Below are 19236 nucleotides of genomic sequence, written 5' to 3' on the forward strand. Positions count from 1 at the left end.
GCTGTATTCTCACCAGTGATTTTTCCATTCGAGGTCTTGTTCTTCAGTTATGATCCGTATTAATACTGCTAAGAAAGACATTTTAAAGGTACCCAGGTGGCTTAGTCTGGTTAAGCATCTGACTTCAGCTCAGGTCATGATCTCTGAGTCCTGGGATCGAGCCCCGCATCGGTCTCCTAGCTCAGTGGAAAGTTGGCTTCACCCTCTCCCTCTGCTGCTCCCCCTGCTCCTGCTCTCTCTCTCAAATAAATAAAACAAACAAAAGATATTTTATCAAAGGAGCTAAAAATAAGGCAGAAAAGGCGTAGAAAGAGCAAATAAAAACAGCCATTGTTTCGACAGTTACGTGTTGAAGAGGGCAGGAGCGTTAGTATGTTGAGATAAAAACCGTGCATGCTTTGTGGGCTGGTTAAAAATTTAGTTGTTTGTTTTTCCCTGCAGCAGTTTTTATTTTACTTCTTTTTTTTTTTAAAGATTTTATTTATTTATCTGACAGAGAGAGATCACAAGTAGGCAGAGAGGCAGGCAGAGAGAGAGAGAGGAGGAAGCAGACTCCCCGCTGAGCAGAGAGCCCGATGCGGGACTCGATCCCAGGACCCTGAGATCATGACCTGAGCCGAAGGCAGCGGCTTAACCCACTGAGCCACCCAGGCGCCCTATTTTACTTCTTTAAAAGGCAACAAAGCCCCTGGATAAAATGCATCAGTCATATTTAGAAATGATTCTGATTCTCTCATTCATTTTGAGGCCTTAGTCACTTACATGTCCCTATGCTTCTGGCTTAGTACGGGAGGTGCGTTGAGAAACAGCCCCCCAAAAGCTGTCCGTGTCAAACCCCTGGAATCTATGAATGTGACCTTATTTGGAAACAAGGTCTTTATAGATGTAATTAAATTAAAGATCCTGAGATGGGGAGATTATCCTGATTACTTGGGTGGGTGCTTAAATTCCATGACAAGTGTCCTCAATAAGGGACAGGCTAGGGGAGCTTTGAAACAGATGGGGTGGGGGGGCAATGTGACCACCGAGAAAGAGATTGAATCAATACAGCCCCAAATCAAAAACAGCCACAGCCACCAGAAGCTGGAAGAGGCAAAGAAAGAATTTTTCCCCAGAGCCTCCAGAGGGAGTGTGGGCCAGGCAACACCTTGATTTTTGGACTTCTGGCCTCCAGAACTCTGAGAGAAGAGATCTGGGTTGTTTTAAGCTGCCCTGATTATGATTTGTTACAGCAGCTAGGGGAAATTAAAACAGTACCTATAAGAAAATTAGCCCTTAATGAGGCCTAGAATACATGTCTACCCTTTTTACTTGTCCAATATCTAATCCCCTTTCTTCTGTTCGTAGCTCCCTGAGTTTCCTTCTGACCTCCTCCCTCCGGCTACTCTCTGCCCGCGTGGTTGGATGGGCTGACCTCACCCCAATCCCAGGTCTGTTGGAGGTCAGGGGGGTGGGGCTGTGACCTAGATAGGGCTAGTCTGACTTTCTGTTCCCCTGGCCGTAGTGATCGGCTCAAGAGAGGACACGCGACTCCGACCAAATCAAGGAGATGTAGGTTTTAAGAAGACCCCAGAGTTCTTGGGTAGAAGCCCTTTTTCTCTTGGCTTTGAAGCTGGCAGCTGTCACTTTGGTGCTCCTGGGATCCTCGAGCAGAAGGCTGAAAGGGAAACCAGTATAAGAGAAAGTGGAGTGTGAGGTGAAGAGACCCCGGGACCCCCTTCCATCCCATGAGCCCCCGGACCCAGCTCGCTGAAATCTGCATCCCTGGGCTTTCAGTCTGTAGGTGCCCTTCGTGGCTTCAGCCAGTCTGAATTGGGTTTCTGCCCCGGACCAACACAAAGGTCACAGTGTCTTGTGCTTTTGTTCCTTTGGTGTAAACAATGTTTCTTTGGGAAAACCAACGAGATAACCAGCTGCATTTTAGTGATGCAAGAACAAGAAAGCTTCTCTTCCAAGAAAACCACAATTTTAGATCAAGAAAAGATCTTACTGATCAACTCGTCCAAAGCCTGCATCTTCCCCCTGGAGGACACTGGAAAACCCAAGAAGAACCCAGAGTTGGGACAATTCCACAGTAACACTGGGATCACAACTCTGGACTCCTGAAAACCTGATCAACAGAAAGCTAGGTTTCAAGACGTTGACTTTACCACATCAACATATTTGGCTGAGAGGCTTACATAGTTACAAGATTACACCAGATTCCTCTGCTCTATAAAGAATAACAATAAGAGTAATTTTTAGTGCGTCCTGGTGTTAATGGTCATGGTTAATGTTCACCTGCAGACTAGGTCATCTGTCCCTGTTGACTTTCTTTTTTTTTTTTTTTAAGATTTTATTTATTTATTTGATAGAGATCACAAGTAGGCAGAGAGGCAGGCAGAGAGAGAGGAGGAAGCACGCTCCCTGCTGAGCAGAGAGCCCGATGCGGGGCTTGATCCCAAGACCCTGGGATCATGACCTGAGCCAAAGGCAGAGGCTTTAACCCACTGAGCCACCCAGGTGCCCCCACCCCCGTGTTAACTTTCTTATAGGGACTAGGAAGCAAGGGAAAAGACAAGGGACATCTCAGCTGGGATTCCATAGGTGTGTGTAAATACATAAAAGCCGAGACAAGCAAGTGACTTAATTAGTGCTTCTAGAAGGGCTTGAGAGAGGACGTTTTTATGATGAAAACTGCTGTGCTAGTGGTGGTACCCAGAAGACTGTAGGATGCTGAGGTTTCCCTACAGCCGACTGAATTCAGCCACAATTACCCCACAGATATTTGGGACCTTCTGTGGGCCAGGTACTGTTCTAGCTACAGAGGATTCGGGAATTTTAAAACAAAGTCCCATAGAATTTATGCTTAACGGATATATATAGTCTCAGGCAATGATGAGTTTCCTGAGGACAATGGAGAGTAAAGGAGACGGGAGTCTAGTAGATGCTGACCTCTGATGTTCCATATGTTTCATATGTAGGGTACACAGAAAGACCTCACTGAGAAGAATGACATTTGAAGAAAAACTTGGAAAAATTGAGAGAACCAACCATGTGGCTTTGGGGAGAATGTGTTCTAGGCAGAGGAATTCAGTGCAAAGGCCCTGAGGCAGAAACATTCTTGGAATGTTTGAGACACAAAGAGTCCAGTGTAGCTGAAGCAGAGAGAATGAGGAATAGGAGGTGAGGGAGGCTGCATCATTCAAGGAACTTTGTAAGGAACTTTGCTATTATAACTGCATGAGGTGGAGAACCTCATACCTCAGGTAAGAGCTATTGCAATAATCCAAGCAAGACATGGGGGTAGCTTAGTTCGTGCTGTTGGGTAGCTTAGTTCGTGCTGTTGCAGCGTGCAAGGGTGAGATCCTCGGTATCTGTTGAAGGCAGAGCAGACGGACTGGCTGGTAGAAGAGACTGTAAGCGGGCTGGGAGGGGAAGGGAGGAGTCAGGATGACTCTGAGGTGTTCGGCCTGAGCCACTGGAGGAAGGAGTTGCCAATGACTGAGCGGGAGGAGGCCGCGGGAGGAGCGGGTGTGGCAGGAGAAAGAGTGGGGAAACTCAAGTTCAGTTCCAAGCATGTTAAGCCGGAGATGCCTCTGAGATACCCAAGTGGGGATGCCAAGGAGGTGACTGGATAGCTACGATGAGAGTCTGTCTCGGGAGTAGGGGAAGCACATTCGGCATTTTTCGGGATTGGATGGTAGTAAAGCCACGAGGCTGGTTGAGGTCACAAAGGAAGTGAGGGCGGGTAGGGAGGAGGCGGAGATCAAGGCCTGAAAACTGAGGCACGCCAACTCTCAAAGGTCAAGGTAATGAGAAGGGATCTGCGAAGGAGAGTGAGCAACGTGAGGCTAGTGAGTTCGGAGAACAAGAGGGAGTAGTGAGCCTGGAGTGTGTTCACATCTCTCTCCAGGAGGAATGTGCGGATGGTGCGAGTGTTCTAGAAGGGCTGAGGTTTGGGTGGGTTCTGTCTGAGCAGGAAGCGACTTGCACTCCCCTGCAGAGGGCTGGGGAGACAGCTCAGGTTGTTTTTAAGTCGGTCTGACAACGGGCCTGGGAAGATGATCGTTTGGCTAATGAGCCCTTGCTCACGGGTGAGAAGTGCGCCTGAAATGTGCCCCCTTCAGCTCCATCTCGAAGGCTCTGCTCTGGCTTCTCCTGGGAAGGACGCCAGCCCAAGATGGCTGGCTGATTTCTCCTGCCAGGACTGCGTCGTGGAGCGGAGCACTGGCCCTGGCAGCTCCCCAGAGGGGGAGGGGAGGACTGAAGAGGGTCCGTCCTTTGCTGGGGCAAGAGATGGGCCAGGTGGAACCAGCGAGATGGGCCCAGAGTCTGCCTGTTACTTCTTCTCAGAGTCCTTTCTGGAATCCCCAGCTCAAGCAATGTTCTCGTTGTGCTGACTTGAACGTCTGACCTCGGGTTTGCCTAGAAAATGGCAGCTGGGGCTGACTTGGGCATTTCCTGGAACTAACACAGCACTTTGGCTCAGTTTAGTTCAGTCAGTGCATAAGGCACCATTATGCTTCTCTCTTCATGTAGAACTGGCTCCGGCCTTCAGCCAACGGGTTTCTTTCCCTCTTGTCTGCTACCACCCACCTGCTGGTCTCTGCCACACACTCATCCGAGACCTTGGTTCCCGGTTCAGCGTCTTCCTCTCCACGCCTCGTCTCCCTCTCATTCGGGGTGATTTCAGTGCCAGTGTGAATGAACTATCCAGTGTCCTAACCCCACCATGCCTCACTGTCCTCGTCTCCAGGGCCAGTCGGCCCCACTCCAGTAAGTTCCCCACACCCAAGGCCATGCCTTAAACCGTCCGACCACCCAGATTTACTCCAACGTGGAAAACATGAACTTGAATATCCCACATTCTGAGATAGTTAGGCTCCTTCTAACACCCTCCTTCCTCTCTTCCGTTCCCACCTGTCCCTTGCTTTCCTACAGTATCTCTGGCTTCCCAGATTGCCTCCTAATCGAGCCACGAAAGCCTTGTTTCACTTCCTGTGCTGATCAGCCCAAACTCACAGGGGGCCACAGCGTATCCGCTTGTCCTCCAGTGTATGCGTGCTGCAAAACTACCCTCCCGATTCATCTGTCCCCCTTCGATGCTCTCAGGCCCCGGAGAGCATCGCCCCAGGTCCCTGGAGCGGGGAAAACAGGTGGCTGTCCCTGTCACTCACTCTCCACCTGCCGCCTGCCTCTTGCTGGGTGTGCGGCCAGTCTTCCGGCCTGCGTCACTGTAACAGACCCCATCGGCAAGCCAAGGGGGAACAAGGGAAGTCAGAAGACACAGCCTTGACTGGACCACGTAGTTCCATCTCCCTAGGCCCACGGGTGTGACCTCCCCTGTGTTTCCGCCCCTCTGGCTCTCCTTCCTCCTGCGTCCAAACTCCCCCTTCTCCACCGTGTTCGCATCTCGTGAGCGCCTGTCCCTCACCGGCTCCTCAGACAGCTTCCTCCGTCAGATGTCTCCTCTCCCCTGTACTGTCACACGTTCCCTCTCTTCTGGTGTCTGTTCCCCTCAAGCATGTGTGCACACGCACACGCACACATGCAGATGCACGTGCCTGCTCAGTAAGCCCCGCTCCCACGCCCACCCCCGCCCGCAGCTACCATATCCCCTACTCTCCTTCCTTCCACTTCCCCCAGTGCCCCATTCTGTGCCTCCCAGTTACTCACAGTCTGGCTTCTGCCCCCCGCAGCTCCTTGAACATGGGTAAAACTAGGCTGTTAAGTGCTTATGAAGATAAGCACTTATTTCCAGCTCACGAAGTCCAACAGACGCTTTAGGGATCTCATCTTGGGTGATGCGTTTGGCAGCTGGACCCCTGCCCTGGGTACCCACTGTCTGTTCCCCCAGCCGTCCCAGAAACCCCTACAGTGGCCCATGCCTTTGTGCGGGGAAGCGGGGGGTTCTCCGCCTGCAGAACCCGCCTCTGTCGGCTCTTGTTTTCCACTCTCCTGCAAGGTGCAGCCTAGAGAGGAGTCCCCCGTCCTTGCCCGGCATCCTGTGCTGGTCATCCCTGTATGGCAATGGACTTTCAGTCGCCCCACAAGACTAGAACTCCTTGGGAGCACGGACAGTCTCCCTCCCTTCCTTTCCTGTTTTTATTTTAATCACCTGCGCTCATCAGGACACATCACTGTTTCACCCACCCCCTGCCCCCTCCCCTCTGGTAACCCACCAGTTTGTTCTCTGTAGTTAAGAGTCTGTTTCTTGGTTTCTCTCTCTCTCTCTCTCTCTCTCTCTCTCTCTCTGTCTCTCAGGGACTGTCTTTATTAAGTCCACTTTTTTGTATTCATTGTACTGAGCAATATTTGGCCATTCTGACCTTCAGGAAACTCTTTTTTTTCCTCCAGGCTTTCACGATACTACATTCTCCTGGTTTACCTCCCGCTTCACTGCCTATTCCTTCTTAATCTCTTGCATAACTGCTTCCCTTCTGCTTAACCTCAAAATGTTGGGAGAATCCAAATTTCACCCTCAACCTGATTCCGTACTCTACGTACACACTCTCCCTGGGTGATCTCCCCCACTGTGTTAAATTCCATCTACAGGCTGCTGGCTCCCAGATTTCTATTTGAATCTAACCTTTCCCTTGGGCTTCAGATGCATATACCCAGTTGTCCGCTCCTCCACATGGATGTTAGAATTCTTGATGTATGGCTCCAAATCTGTTCTCCTGGAGTGCTCTTTATTTCAGTATACAGCACAATCAATAATCACTTCATTGCTTGGCCCCCAAACCTAGGAGTAGTGTGACCACCTGTCCTGGTTTCCCTGGGACTTGTCTTTGTTTTAACCCTGAAAACCCTGTTCCAGGAAACTCCTCAGTCTCAGGCAAACCAAGATGGTTGATGATCTCACCCAGGAGTCACCCAAGATCTCCTCCATTATCTCACATTCTATGTCCAATTGGCTGGACCTCCATCCAGATATACCCTCTTTCCACCTCCACCATCACCTGGACCAAGCCTCCATCATGTCCCACCTAGACCCTCCCAATACCCTGTTCATCTGGTCTCCTTCCTTCCTCATTTGGCCCACTCATTTTTCATACAAGAGCCAGAGGATCTTCACAAAGAGAAAATATGATTATAGCACCACATATCTACCAGATCAAACATTCCAATTACACTTAGAATTTCCTTTTTCTGTAAGCTCTACATGATCTGGCCCTTGACTCCCATCCACTATCATCTCCTAGTTCACTCCCCCTTCTTCCCAACCCTCCCTTCCCCCAATCACCTCATGATTCACTCCCTCCTACCATTCAGGTATGAGGTCAAAGTTACCCTCATGAATATGTCCAGAGTCATTCCCCAAGTTTCTCCCTATCAGATTTTTCTCTTCCATTATCTTCAAGGCTTGCATCACCACCTGATGCTATCTTGTTCCATTTTTTTGTTTGTGTATATCAACTCCCCCATCTAAGACGTAAGCTTGAGAGTAAAGACCTTGCCAGTCTTGTTCACATCTGTGTTCTCTGCTCTTGGCTCGGCACACAGTAAGTACTCAGTAAATCTCTGATGAATAAAAGAATACTCAACCACAGTACAGGGTCTCTCTCTCTGTGTTCATAAAAGACACTGAATGGACAAATTAATGAGAGTCAGCCAAGCTCTGGCTAGGCACTGGGCCCAGTGAATCTTTAGGAGTTTATGGTTTACTGAGAGACAGATACATAAATCAAACTTTCTAAACTGAGTAGTCCTAACACTTATGAGTATGCTGGGGAGTAAGAAATGTCATAATGTTTTCTTTTCCTCTCATTTTTTAAACAAAGTTTTATACCCAACGTGGGGCTTGAACTCCTGATCCTGAGATCAAGAGTTGAATGCTCACCTGACTGAGCCAAACAGACACCCCATAATCTTTTATTATTTTAAATAAAATGTGATCTGCTCTGGGTCCTCATCCCACGAGGGTGCCAGGAGATTTGATCTCAATCACTCCTGAGCCACTCCTCCAGCCTCTAGAGTCATAAGGAGCTCCCAGGAGTCTGAAAGATCTAGGAGGGATCCTTTAATCTTCTTTCCACCCTGGCCACCTCCCATAATGCTCCTGGCTCAAGCCTTCACAGCTCCTTGAAGGGTCAGCTGATTCTTGACCAAGCTTAGACCTGGGAGAAAATTTGGATAGGGTAGTTGATAGGGGTTTTGATAGGGGAACCAAGTGCTGATCCAAGCTACTCCTAAGACCTCTCCAAACCTCCATGCTATTTTCTGCTCAGGGAAATCATTCCAAACCTGCTTTTGGTCTGTGAATTCCATCTCTCTTTACCCAAACCATTCCTTTCTTTCCCTCCTCCACTGGAACTGCCCTACAGAATCTCCCTTAGATGGCTCAACTGGCTGCTTCCTGCAGATGGAGAAGATGCTAAAAATGATCAGTTATGCATGTAAAGCAGAGTTCTTACATCTCCCTCCACCAACCTACTCCTCTTTCAGAATTCCCTAGCTCAATTAATAACATCACCCTCCTCTTTGTTACCAGAGATAGGAAAGATGACACATCTATAATTTCTCCTTTCCCTTTATCTAATCAGCCTCTGAGTCCTGCCAACTCTTAATACCTCTATAACTCCTCCCTTCCGGTCTAACCGTACCTCTGGTTGAGCTCATTACTTCATATCCATACTTGTAGAAGACCGTTCCACTTGATCCATTCTAGCTTCTCCTCAGCTCAATCCATCCACCCAATGACCCAAGAGGTAATCCAAAGGAACAAGTTTGACCATGTCACTACCTTGCTGGCTTGTCTCATGTAGAATGAAACAGATCAAATTTTAGCATGACCTTCAAAGTACTCTACCATTTAGAGTAACAACTTTACCCTCCACGACATTTCTCCATCCCGTACAACCCATACCCTGCTTGACTCGCCTCTTAGCCATTCCCCCAACATGCTTTCTATATTCTTCCCTTTTTACATTTTCCCTAAAGCTGTTTTTCCTACTCAAAATGTCCTTTGGCCCCCTACCCTTTCATTGCTCCCTTTCCCCAGCATGTACCCAATTAAGAGTACTCATTTATTCGAACTCTAACCCTATCTCCATCTCATCTATGAAGAGTTGGGGAAAGGAGAGCAGCAGGGACTGCCGGAGCCAGGCTGGGTGTAAGTGCCCATTCTCGGGCATTCTTCCGAGCTGTGTAACCTTGGGTAGGTTCTGCATCTGTAAATCGAGATATATAAAATAGATCACGTAATTCATGGCAGAAAGAAGGAAATGGACTACAAATCAGAAGTTAGTGGACTGGAACACAGCGCACAGCAAAATAATAGAGAAAAATCAATGAAACCAAAAGCTGGTTCTTTATAAAGATCAATAAAATTGATAAACCTTTAGCCAAACTGATGAGAAATAAAAAGGAGAAGGAGAAAAGACATAAATTACAAACACTAGGAATGAAAGAAAAGGAAACACCAATCCTACTGGCAAGACTATGCTCTCACCATTTCTATTCAACAATGTACTAAATATCCTAGCCGGCACAGTAATACAAGAAAAAAAAGAAATAAAAGGCATACAGATTTTATTTACTCTAAGATCTAATTATCAATGTATAAAACCTTAAGGTCACAGGATACAAGACCAATATACAAAAATTACATCTCCATATATTAATTGTAGTAAAGAACTAGACATTGAATTTTTAAAAAGTATACTCTATAATATTATCAAAAAGAGAAATATTTAGGGACAAAATATGTACAAGATCAGTATTTTGAAAAGTACACAACACTGCTGAGAAAACTTTCAAAAGAGCCAAATAAATGCAGTATGAATCAGAAGAGTCAGTATTATTAAGTGGTCAATTCTACTTAAATTAATCTCTAAAGTCAGTGTACTCCCATTCAATAACTCAGCAGCCTTTTTTTTTTTTGGTAGAATTAATATTCATACACTGGCTCTAAAATTTGAATACAAATGCAAAGGAGAGCTGAGACAATTTCAGAAAAGGAAAAAGTGATTCCAAGATTTACCAAAAAGTTATAGTAATCAAGACAGTGTGGTGTTCATGTAAGGACAGAGATACAAATCAGTAAAAAAGAGGGTCCGGACATAAACCCAAACATATAGTCAACTAATTTTTTTTAAATATGCCAAGATTATTCAATGGAGAAAGGATAGTCTTTTCAGCAGTTGACTATCTATATGCAGAAACATGAATTTCAACTGTTACTTCATACCATATACAAAAGTTAACTCAAAATGGATTGTAGGGGCACCTGGGTGGCTCAGTCAGTTAAGCGTCCAACTCTGGGTTTCAGCTCAGGTCATGATCTCAGGGTCATGGGATGGAGCACCTCGTCAGGCTCCAAGCTCAGCACAGAGTCTGCTTGAGATTCTCTCCCTCTCCCCCTGCCTTTCCCCATACTTACGCTCTCTCTCACCCTCTCTAAAACTAAATAAATCTATTTTTTTAAATGGATCATAGACTTAAATATCAGAGTTAAATCTATAAAATTTCTAGAAGAAAAGGTTAGCAAAAATATTTGTAACCTTGCATTAGGAAAAGAGTTTTGAGAAATGGCGCAAAAAGCACGGACTGTGGAAAAAAGAATCGATAAACTGGACTCCTTAAATGACATTATTAGGAAAATGTAAAGGGAGACTGGGAGAAAATATTTGCAAAACATATACATGGTAAGGGCTTTCTATCTAAGCCCCCAAATACACACACACACACACACACACACACACATAAAATCTTGGCTAATAAAATAAACCTAAGATCACCACCAAGGTGGATATTTGCTATTACAAATAAACATGTGAAAAGATGCTCTATACCATTAAGTATCAAGGAAATGCAAATTTATACTAGAGTAAGATTACCACTATTCACCCACCAGAATAGCTAAACTTCAAAAGACTTACAATATCAAGTGGTAGGAAGCACGTGGGTCCATCGCTGCCAAGTGGTACAGCCACTGTGGGAAACTGGAAGTGCTTTCCTTATAAGGTCAAACATATACTTACCATATGATCCGGCCATCTCACTCCTACATTCATCCAAAAGGACTGAAAATGTGTGTCCACAGAAACACTTGTATGGCAATGTTCACAGCAGCTTTAGTCACGATAGCCACAAACTGTAAACAAACCAACTGTCCACCTCCTAGTGAATGAATGAATGAATTGTGGTGAGCTCATACACTGAGATACTGGCCAGCAGTTTAAAGGGTGGATGACCAATAAACCCAATACCAGAAAGGGATTTCAAAAGTAGGACACCAGATTAAGCAAGCCAGACACAAAAGGGTACATAACTGTATGTAAACTGCCATTTTTATGAAACTCTAGAAAAGGTAAAATAGTGACCAAAAGCAGATCATTGGCTGCCAAAAGCTGTTGGGCTGGTTGAATAGGAGAGTATGAGGGAGGGGCACCTGGCTCGCTCGGTCCTGTCCATAGAGCATGAAGCTGTGGATTTCAGAGTCTTGAGTTAAAGCCCCACGTTGCACATAGATCTTACTGGGCGGGGGGGGGGGGGGGGGGGGGGGGGAGGCGGGGAGAGCATGAGGGAACATTTTTTGCATAATTGAAATGCTCTATTTTACCCAATGAGGAAGTGCATTTCATGACTGATCGAGTTTCAATGAACCTCATGCTGTCACTTGAAAGGTTAGTAATGAAGACATGACATCAAATGATTTAAAACCATAGGTTTAAAGTCACCACTAGTAGTACTAGCTTCTCAAAAACATCTCAAGTACTATCAATAAGCATGATGTATGCACCAAAGATAGAGCTTTCCACACATTTAATTACTTTTTTGAAACACCCGAATCAACACATTACTTAATTGTGTATGTTGGCGGGGAGACTGTCCGCTGGGAGAAGGTGGCTCTGGAAACTGTCACTGGAGTTAAAGCAAAGTATATTGTGCACCTAAGACATTCTGGTTAGGATGCTAAGGACCCTTCCAGCAAAGAAGGGACCGTCTGCAGGAAGAAATGGAAATGCAAACAGTTACAACTCAGTGTGACATGAACAGTGAGAGGAAAGGGGACAGGGGGCTGTGACACTGAAAACAATGTAATAAACTCCGTGAGGAAACACAGATGGAGTCATCATCAGGGAAGCCTTTAGGGGGAGGATGAAACCTGATCAAGGAAGGTAAATATTCCCAATGGACCCTGAAGGGGTCTACGCCAGCTGGGAGGCATAAGAAGGGACACCAGCGGAACTTGTCATCCCACCTGAAATGACCTGGGAAATTAACTGCAAGTACATGCACCTGCTTCAGCCCTTTGACTTCCCAGCAGGACCTGTCTTCTGTAAGCCAATATTCTTCTAAAAAAACTACCATCTCTCAGGCATTACTGGGCCACACCCCCCAGGCTGATCACGCTGTGACTCACAGCAGGTTGTCTTGGGGAAGGTCATAGCTGTTCAGAGGCAGGTGTCTAAAAACATGGGGCAATCGGAAATCAACAAAACAAAAGAAAAAAACCCCTCTGTAAATTCCTGAAGGTACCAAAAAACCCTACCTCCAATACCCCCCCAAAACAAAACACCTCCTATGCTTCCTACTCAGTCAAATCAAGCAGAAACAAAAGGCAGAAAAAGCACCACTATAATAGACTTGAAAGGTGGGGCAGCCACGGCAGGTAGAGGAAAACTGTATGCACACACACAAGGGCCTTCCATTCGCACACCGGAAGGGCCCTGGGGGCAGCCCCTGGGGCCAGTACCAGCTTACCAAAGAACAGTCTGGGATAGGCACGGGACCTCGGCTTACCAGCTCCAAGATGGACACAGAGAACAGCAGGAGACCCCAGCCCAGCAGTTCTTTAGGATCTTTCTCTCCTTCCAAGCCAGTCCCATGTACGAGGACTCCGTGATCAGACAGAGTGACTCGCCATACCTTAGGCAATGTGGCACCTTCTCTCTCCGCGCCCTGAGTATGACTGCCCAGGTTCACAGGAATGCAAGAGACAGCGGAATGCTGAGCAGATAACTGAGGGAGATGAAGCCCTCACTGTCAAACCCCCGACCCAGAAAACCCAACAAACATCCGTAGCTCTGCCTCTACCATTTCACCCCCAATGTCCTAATTATCCTCCCTCCATGGAGAGTAGGAGCAATGTACTTGTTTGTGTCCAGCTACAAATCGTGGTTCTCCCTTAAGGAACAGTATTCACAGAAAGGACGGTTACCACATAAAGGTGGAGTCACCACGGGCAGGCCTGGCGTGGGCAGGGCATTTCTCCAGCTTGTTTACACACCCAGGGAATGACCTCCAAGGGAGCAAGAGCCGTCACTTTACTAATCACGGGGATCCGTCCGCCACGCCGAGATGGTAGCGCCATCTAGTGGACGCAACGGAGCATCTCGAGAAACCCGCCGCTGATCTTTGGCTACCAATGAATAGAACCGAAGCTGCCAGTGCTGTATTAATACTTTGGTATTAATACAGAATACTAATTCTGGAAAAGAAACGTCTCAGCTGATTTGCTCACATATGAAATTCGTAAGTTAACCTGCACCTGATTAATGAGACTCGAATTAATTGATGTGGTATCCCTAGCCGGGTTGAAATTTGTAATTACATTCTGCAAATGTAGAGCTTACTGCAAGTTCTCTGTAAAGACCTTTCGGTTCCGTGATTCGGTATCAGCTACGATCGTGGCACATTTGTATCTAATCAGACATGGCTGGGTTGATGTAATCTCAGTAAAGGCTGTATGAAAGGTGACTTTAGGACAGTCATTAATTCTTAGCACCTGGCTGGTTCAGTAGGAAGAGCATGTGACTCCTGATCTTGGGGCTGTGGAGTTTGAACCCCACTTTGGGTGTAGAGATTACTAAAAAAAATAAACTTTTTTTTTTAAGATTTATTTATTTATTTGACAGAAAGAGAGAGAGAGAGAGAACAAGTGGGCAGAAAGAAGGCAGAGGGTGGCAGGGAGGCAGGCTCCCCGATGCGGGGGCTCAATCCCAGGACCCTGAGACCACAACCTGAACCCCAGCCACCCAGGTGCCCCCTAAAAAAAAAAAAAAACTTAAAAAAATGTGATTAACCCATTCAAATCTTTGTTGTATATCTACAGTTCTAGGCTCTAGGCCTGTAAACAAGACACACAACACACAAGATCCCTGCCCTCACAGCATTTACTGATTAATGACGGAGGCACACACAAGAACAGGTGCAGATGTTGCCAAGATGAGGTCAAAATGAACATAATTTAAAAGGGTAAAGTGAGAGGGAAAGAAAGGGTTGTGGATAGGTCAGTGAGAGGTCTCTTGGAGGTGCTTTTGAGATCCAAAGACGAGCTCATCTTCTCATGATGAAATTTTTTTTAAGAAGATTTTATTTACTTATTTGAGAGTGAGCAAGAGAGAGAGCATTAGTGGGGGTGGGCAGAGAGAGAGGCAGACTCCCAGTGAGCAGGGAGCCTGGGATCATGACCTGAGCCAAAGGCAGACACTTAACCAGCTGGGCCATCCAGGTGCCCCCTCATAATGAAATGTTTTTAAAGGCAACCATTCCTGGGATGCCTGAGTGCCTCAGTTAGTTAAGCATTCAACTCTTGAGCTCCAGGTCCTGACTTTTTAAGTCCCATGCTCCACACTGGGCGTGGAGCCTACTTAAAAAAAAAAATCGGTGGGACGCCTGGATGGCTCAGTTGGTTGGGCAGCTGCCTTTGGCTCAGGTCATGGTCCCAGCGTCCTGGGATCGAGTCCCACGTCGGGTTCCTTGCTCAGCAGGGAGCCTGCTTCTCCCTCTGCCACTGCCTGCCATTCTGTCTGCCTGTGCTCGCTCTCTCCCCCTCTCTCTCTCTGATAAATAAATAAAATCTTAAAAAAAAAAATCGGGGGGCGCCTGGGTGGCTCAGTAGGTTAAGCCGCTGCCTTCGGCTCAGGTCATGATCTCAGGGTCCTGGGATCGAGTCCCACATCGGGCTCTCTGCTCAGCAGGGAGCCTGCTTCCCGCTCTCTCTCTCTCTGCCAGTCTCTCTACCTACCTGTGATCTCTCTCTGTCAAATAAATAAATAAAATCTTTAAAAAAAACAAAAACAAAAACCTGTATTTAAAAAAAAAAAATCGGAACACCCAGGTGGCTCAGTTAGTTAAGCATCTGTCTTCAGCTCAGGTCATGATCTCCAGGTCCTAGGATTGCGCTCCCCATCTTGTGCCCTGTTCATCAGGGAGTCTGCTTCTCCCTCTCCCTCCGTCCCTCCCTCCCGCTGCCATGCTCTCTTTCTCTCTTCCTCTCTCTCTCTGTCTCTCTCTCTGCTCTCTCAAATGGATAAATAAAAATCTTTTTTTTTTAAGATTTTATTTATTTATTTGACAGACAGAGATCACAAGTAGGCAGAGCAGCAGGCAGAGAGACAGGAGGAAGCAGGCTTCCCGCTGAGCAGAGAGCCCAATGCAGGGCTCGATCCCAGGACTCTGGAACCATGACCTGAGCCGAAGGCAGAGGCTTTAAACCACTGAGCCACCCAGGTGCCCCAAAATCTTTAAATAAATAAATAATAAAGATAAAGACCACCTTCCAGAATAAATATCCATGAGTTTTCCAAACTTCTGGGGGCCTCCTCTCTGGTTTTTGCCTGCAGAGCCAATGTATGAACTCCATCAAGAAAAGCAGGCTTGGGGGATGCCAGTCGGTGGGGCATGCGACTGACTCTTCATCTCGGGGTTATGACTTTGAGCCCCACATTGAGTGTAGAGATTACTTAAAAATAAGATCTTAGGGGTGCCCCGCATCGGGCTCTCTGCTCAGCGGGAAGCCTGCTTCTTCCTGTCTCTCTGCCTGCTGCTCTGCCTACTTGTGACCTCTGTCTGTCAAATAAATAATAAATAAAATCTTTAAAAAAAAAAAAAAAGATCTTAAAAAGAAACCAGGGGCACCTGGGTGGCTCAGTGGTTTAAGCCTCTGCCTTCAACTTAAGTCATGGTCTCAGGGTCCTGGGGTCGAGCCCCACATCGGGCTCTCTGCTTAGCAGGGAGCCTGCTTCCCCCTCTCTCTCTGCCTGCCTGCTTGTGATCTCTCTGTCAAATAAATAAATAAAATCTTAAAAAAAAAAAGAAAGAAAGAAAGCAAAGCAGGTTTAACTCAAAGCAGCACACTACCTGCAGCTTTACCATCACCTTTTTCCTTGACCCTGAACACCTTTGGGATATTTCTGAAAATGAATCCTGTCCCAAACCACATACATGGCAACCTAAGGTTCTGGTGGGAAAGTATACAGCAAGCTCTGGAGAGAGTTAAGAACTCTGTGAGGTTCTTTCTTCCTCTTGGAGGATAGTAGCTCTAATGAATGCACACCTTGGGAAATTGTGCTGTTCTGTTCTTTTGCTGTGGAGGTCCCTATCATCTTCTAGAGAAGGATCTACAAAAGAACAGTATGTATATATATATGTATATATATATATATATATATATATATATATATATATATATTCAGCAAAGGCAGGAGGAGACGGAGAAAAGGAAAGTACTAAGACAAAGGAAAGAGTAAAAGATTGAAATAACAAAACTGCCCCAGGTTGAGGAGCCCCTGGGGGTGAGAGGAACTAAAAAAAATAGTAATAATAAAATAAAATAAAATAATAAAAGAACAAAACCTGGGAATGCCTGAGTGGCTCAGTCAACCGACTGGGTGACTGTCTTGGGCTCAGATCCTGATTCCCGTGTCCTGGAATAGAGTCCCACATCAGGTTCCCTGCTCACCGGGGATCCTGCTTCTCCCTCTGCCTGCTGCTCCCCCTGCTTGGGCTCTCTCTCTCTCTGACAAATAAATAAATAAAATCTTAAAAATTTAAAAAAAAAATTTTTTTTTAAAGCAAAAAACACCCAAGACCTGATAAATCACTCCCAAGTTTGCCCCTTGTAGCTCGGCTTTCTAAACCTTGTCCTCATCAGACCCAGAGGGATCTTTCCCACGGTTCAGACACCGCGCTTTCCATAAACCTAGTTTCCCCTATCTTTCCTGGTGAGATTGAGTCTGCTCATGGTAAAACAGTGATGCAACTCAATTTATTGCAGTGACAGATACCTCCACTTCTGCCCCCCTATTCTCCACCACATGTGTACAATAGTTTCTTCTTTAAATTCCCTGATAGCAAACTTGTAATTAAAATATATTGATTGAAAACAATGTAAGTCTTGCTTGATGAACCCTCAAAGTGAACAGGATTAGAAAGGATCTGTTTATCCACTTGTTCCCCCTATTGCTATAGATTTTGGTAACCTGCTACTTTGTATTTTAAAGTCACAAGTGACCCACACAAACTTAGCCTCCCCAGAGCAAATTCAGACAGAAAAAGACTGATGTTTTGTATACATCACAAAGCATTCAACTGAGTCCATAAGGAAAAGATCCTAATTACCAATACAGAAGGATTCCAAACAACTAACCTTTGTGTTAAAATCCTTAAAATGAAAAATATCAAAACCTCTCTAGACATATAAAAATAAGTCTCTCACCTCAAAAAGGTACCCTGTGGGGGCACCTGGGGGACTCAATGGGTTAAGCCTCTGCCTTCGGCTCAGGTCATGATCTCAGGGTCCTGGGATCGAGCCCTGAAGGGAACCTGCTTCCCCTCCCCTCTGCCTGCTGCTCAGCCTACTTGTGATCTTTCTGTCAAATAAATAAAAGTCCTAAAAGAAAAAAAAAAAAAAAAAAAGGTACCCTGGGCAGCACACTTCTTTAACAATGTAAGAATGCTTTTATAGATTTCTATATTACTTTTATAAATAACATTTTTTGTGAGAAAAAAATTGAATATTTTCTTTTATTTTTAAAAGGTAGAGGGGATCCAAAGGAAGTCTCCAAATGAGACCAGCAAATTCCTAAATCTGTAGCTGTCAAAATTTGAGGTCAGCAATTAGTATTTGCTTTAAACTTTCTCTTTAAGTAGAAAAAAAAAGGCACAATTTCTATATATCAGAGTCACAGCAATAAATCTGGCTTGATGTGAATATGGCTATATTCATAAATCTTCCTGGAGAGAGATAGCCAAATTTGCTTACATTAACCCCAAGATGGTAACAAAAGTATAACCTGGGGCTGTCAATTCAATTTGTACTAAATGGTTGTTACTTGCAATTATGTTTCTTTCCTTCCAGTTCAGAAATAAATCTTTAACAAATTTTTCTTCATTAGCTAAAAAGATCCAAGTACCTAAATGAAGAATGCTATTATGCCTTAATCCATTAATAGGATTGTTATAACCAAAATGTTTGTCTTTTTTCAGGGTACAAAGTTTGAATTTCCTTTTTTTTTTTTTTTTTTAATTTATTTGCCAGAGATAGAGAGAGTACACACAAGCAGGCAGAGAGGCAGGCAGAGGCAGCGAGAGAAGCAGGCTCGTTGCTGAGCAAGGAGCCCGATGTGGGACTCAATCCCAGGGCCTTGGGATCATGACTTGACCAAAGGCAGCGGCTTAACCAACTGAACCACTCAGGCGTCCCCAAAGTTTGAATTTTCTGATGCTACCGTCACATTTATGCAACATCGTAAATGGCAGTACACCACAATTTACAATACCATGTTATCATTAATAATAATGCACCAACTAGAGAAAAGTTTGTTTACCTGCTCCTTAAGAGAAATGCTAGAGGCATCTGGGTGGCTCAGTCATGATCCCAGGGTCCTGGGATGGTGTGTCAGTATCCCTGCCCACAATTTACAATACCATGGTTATCATTAATAATAATGCACCAACTAGAGAAAAGTTTGTTTACCCGCTCCTTAAGAGAAATGCTAGAGGCATCTGGGTGGCTCAGTCATGATCCCAGAGTCCTGGGATGGTGTGTCAGTATCCCTGCCCACAATTTACAATACCATGGTTATCATTAATAATAATGCACCAACTAGAAAAAAGTTTGTTTACCTGCTCCTTAAGAGAAATGCTAGAGGCATCTGGGTGGCTCAGTCATGATCCCAGAGTCCTGGGATGGTGTGTCAATATCCCTGCCCAGCAGGCAGTCTGCTTCTCTCGCTCCGCCTCCATCCCCACTCACAAGCTGTCTCAAATAAGTAAAATCTTTTTTAAAATGTTGGGGGGAATACTATGCTAAGCCCAGCATGTGAATTTATTTTACTGCTCTGTGAATACTCTATTCTACTCTTTTCTCTGCAGAAGTGGACGGCTGGGGCCAATTCTGGAATCAAATCCCCAGTCTCTAAGGGTATTTCATACTCTAAGAACCCAATCTCCTTTCTATTAAAATGTGGTTTTCAGCAGCTGCCTTCAGCTCAGGTCATGATCCCCGGATCCTTGAGTCCA

The sequence above is a fragment of the Mustela erminea genome, chromosome 17 (assembly GCF_009829155.1).
Source record: "Mustela erminea isolate mMusErm1 chromosome 17, mMusErm1.Pri, whole genome shotgun sequence".
Lineage (NCBI taxonomy): Eukaryota > Metazoa > Chordata > Mammalia > Carnivora > Mustelidae > Mustela > Mustela erminea.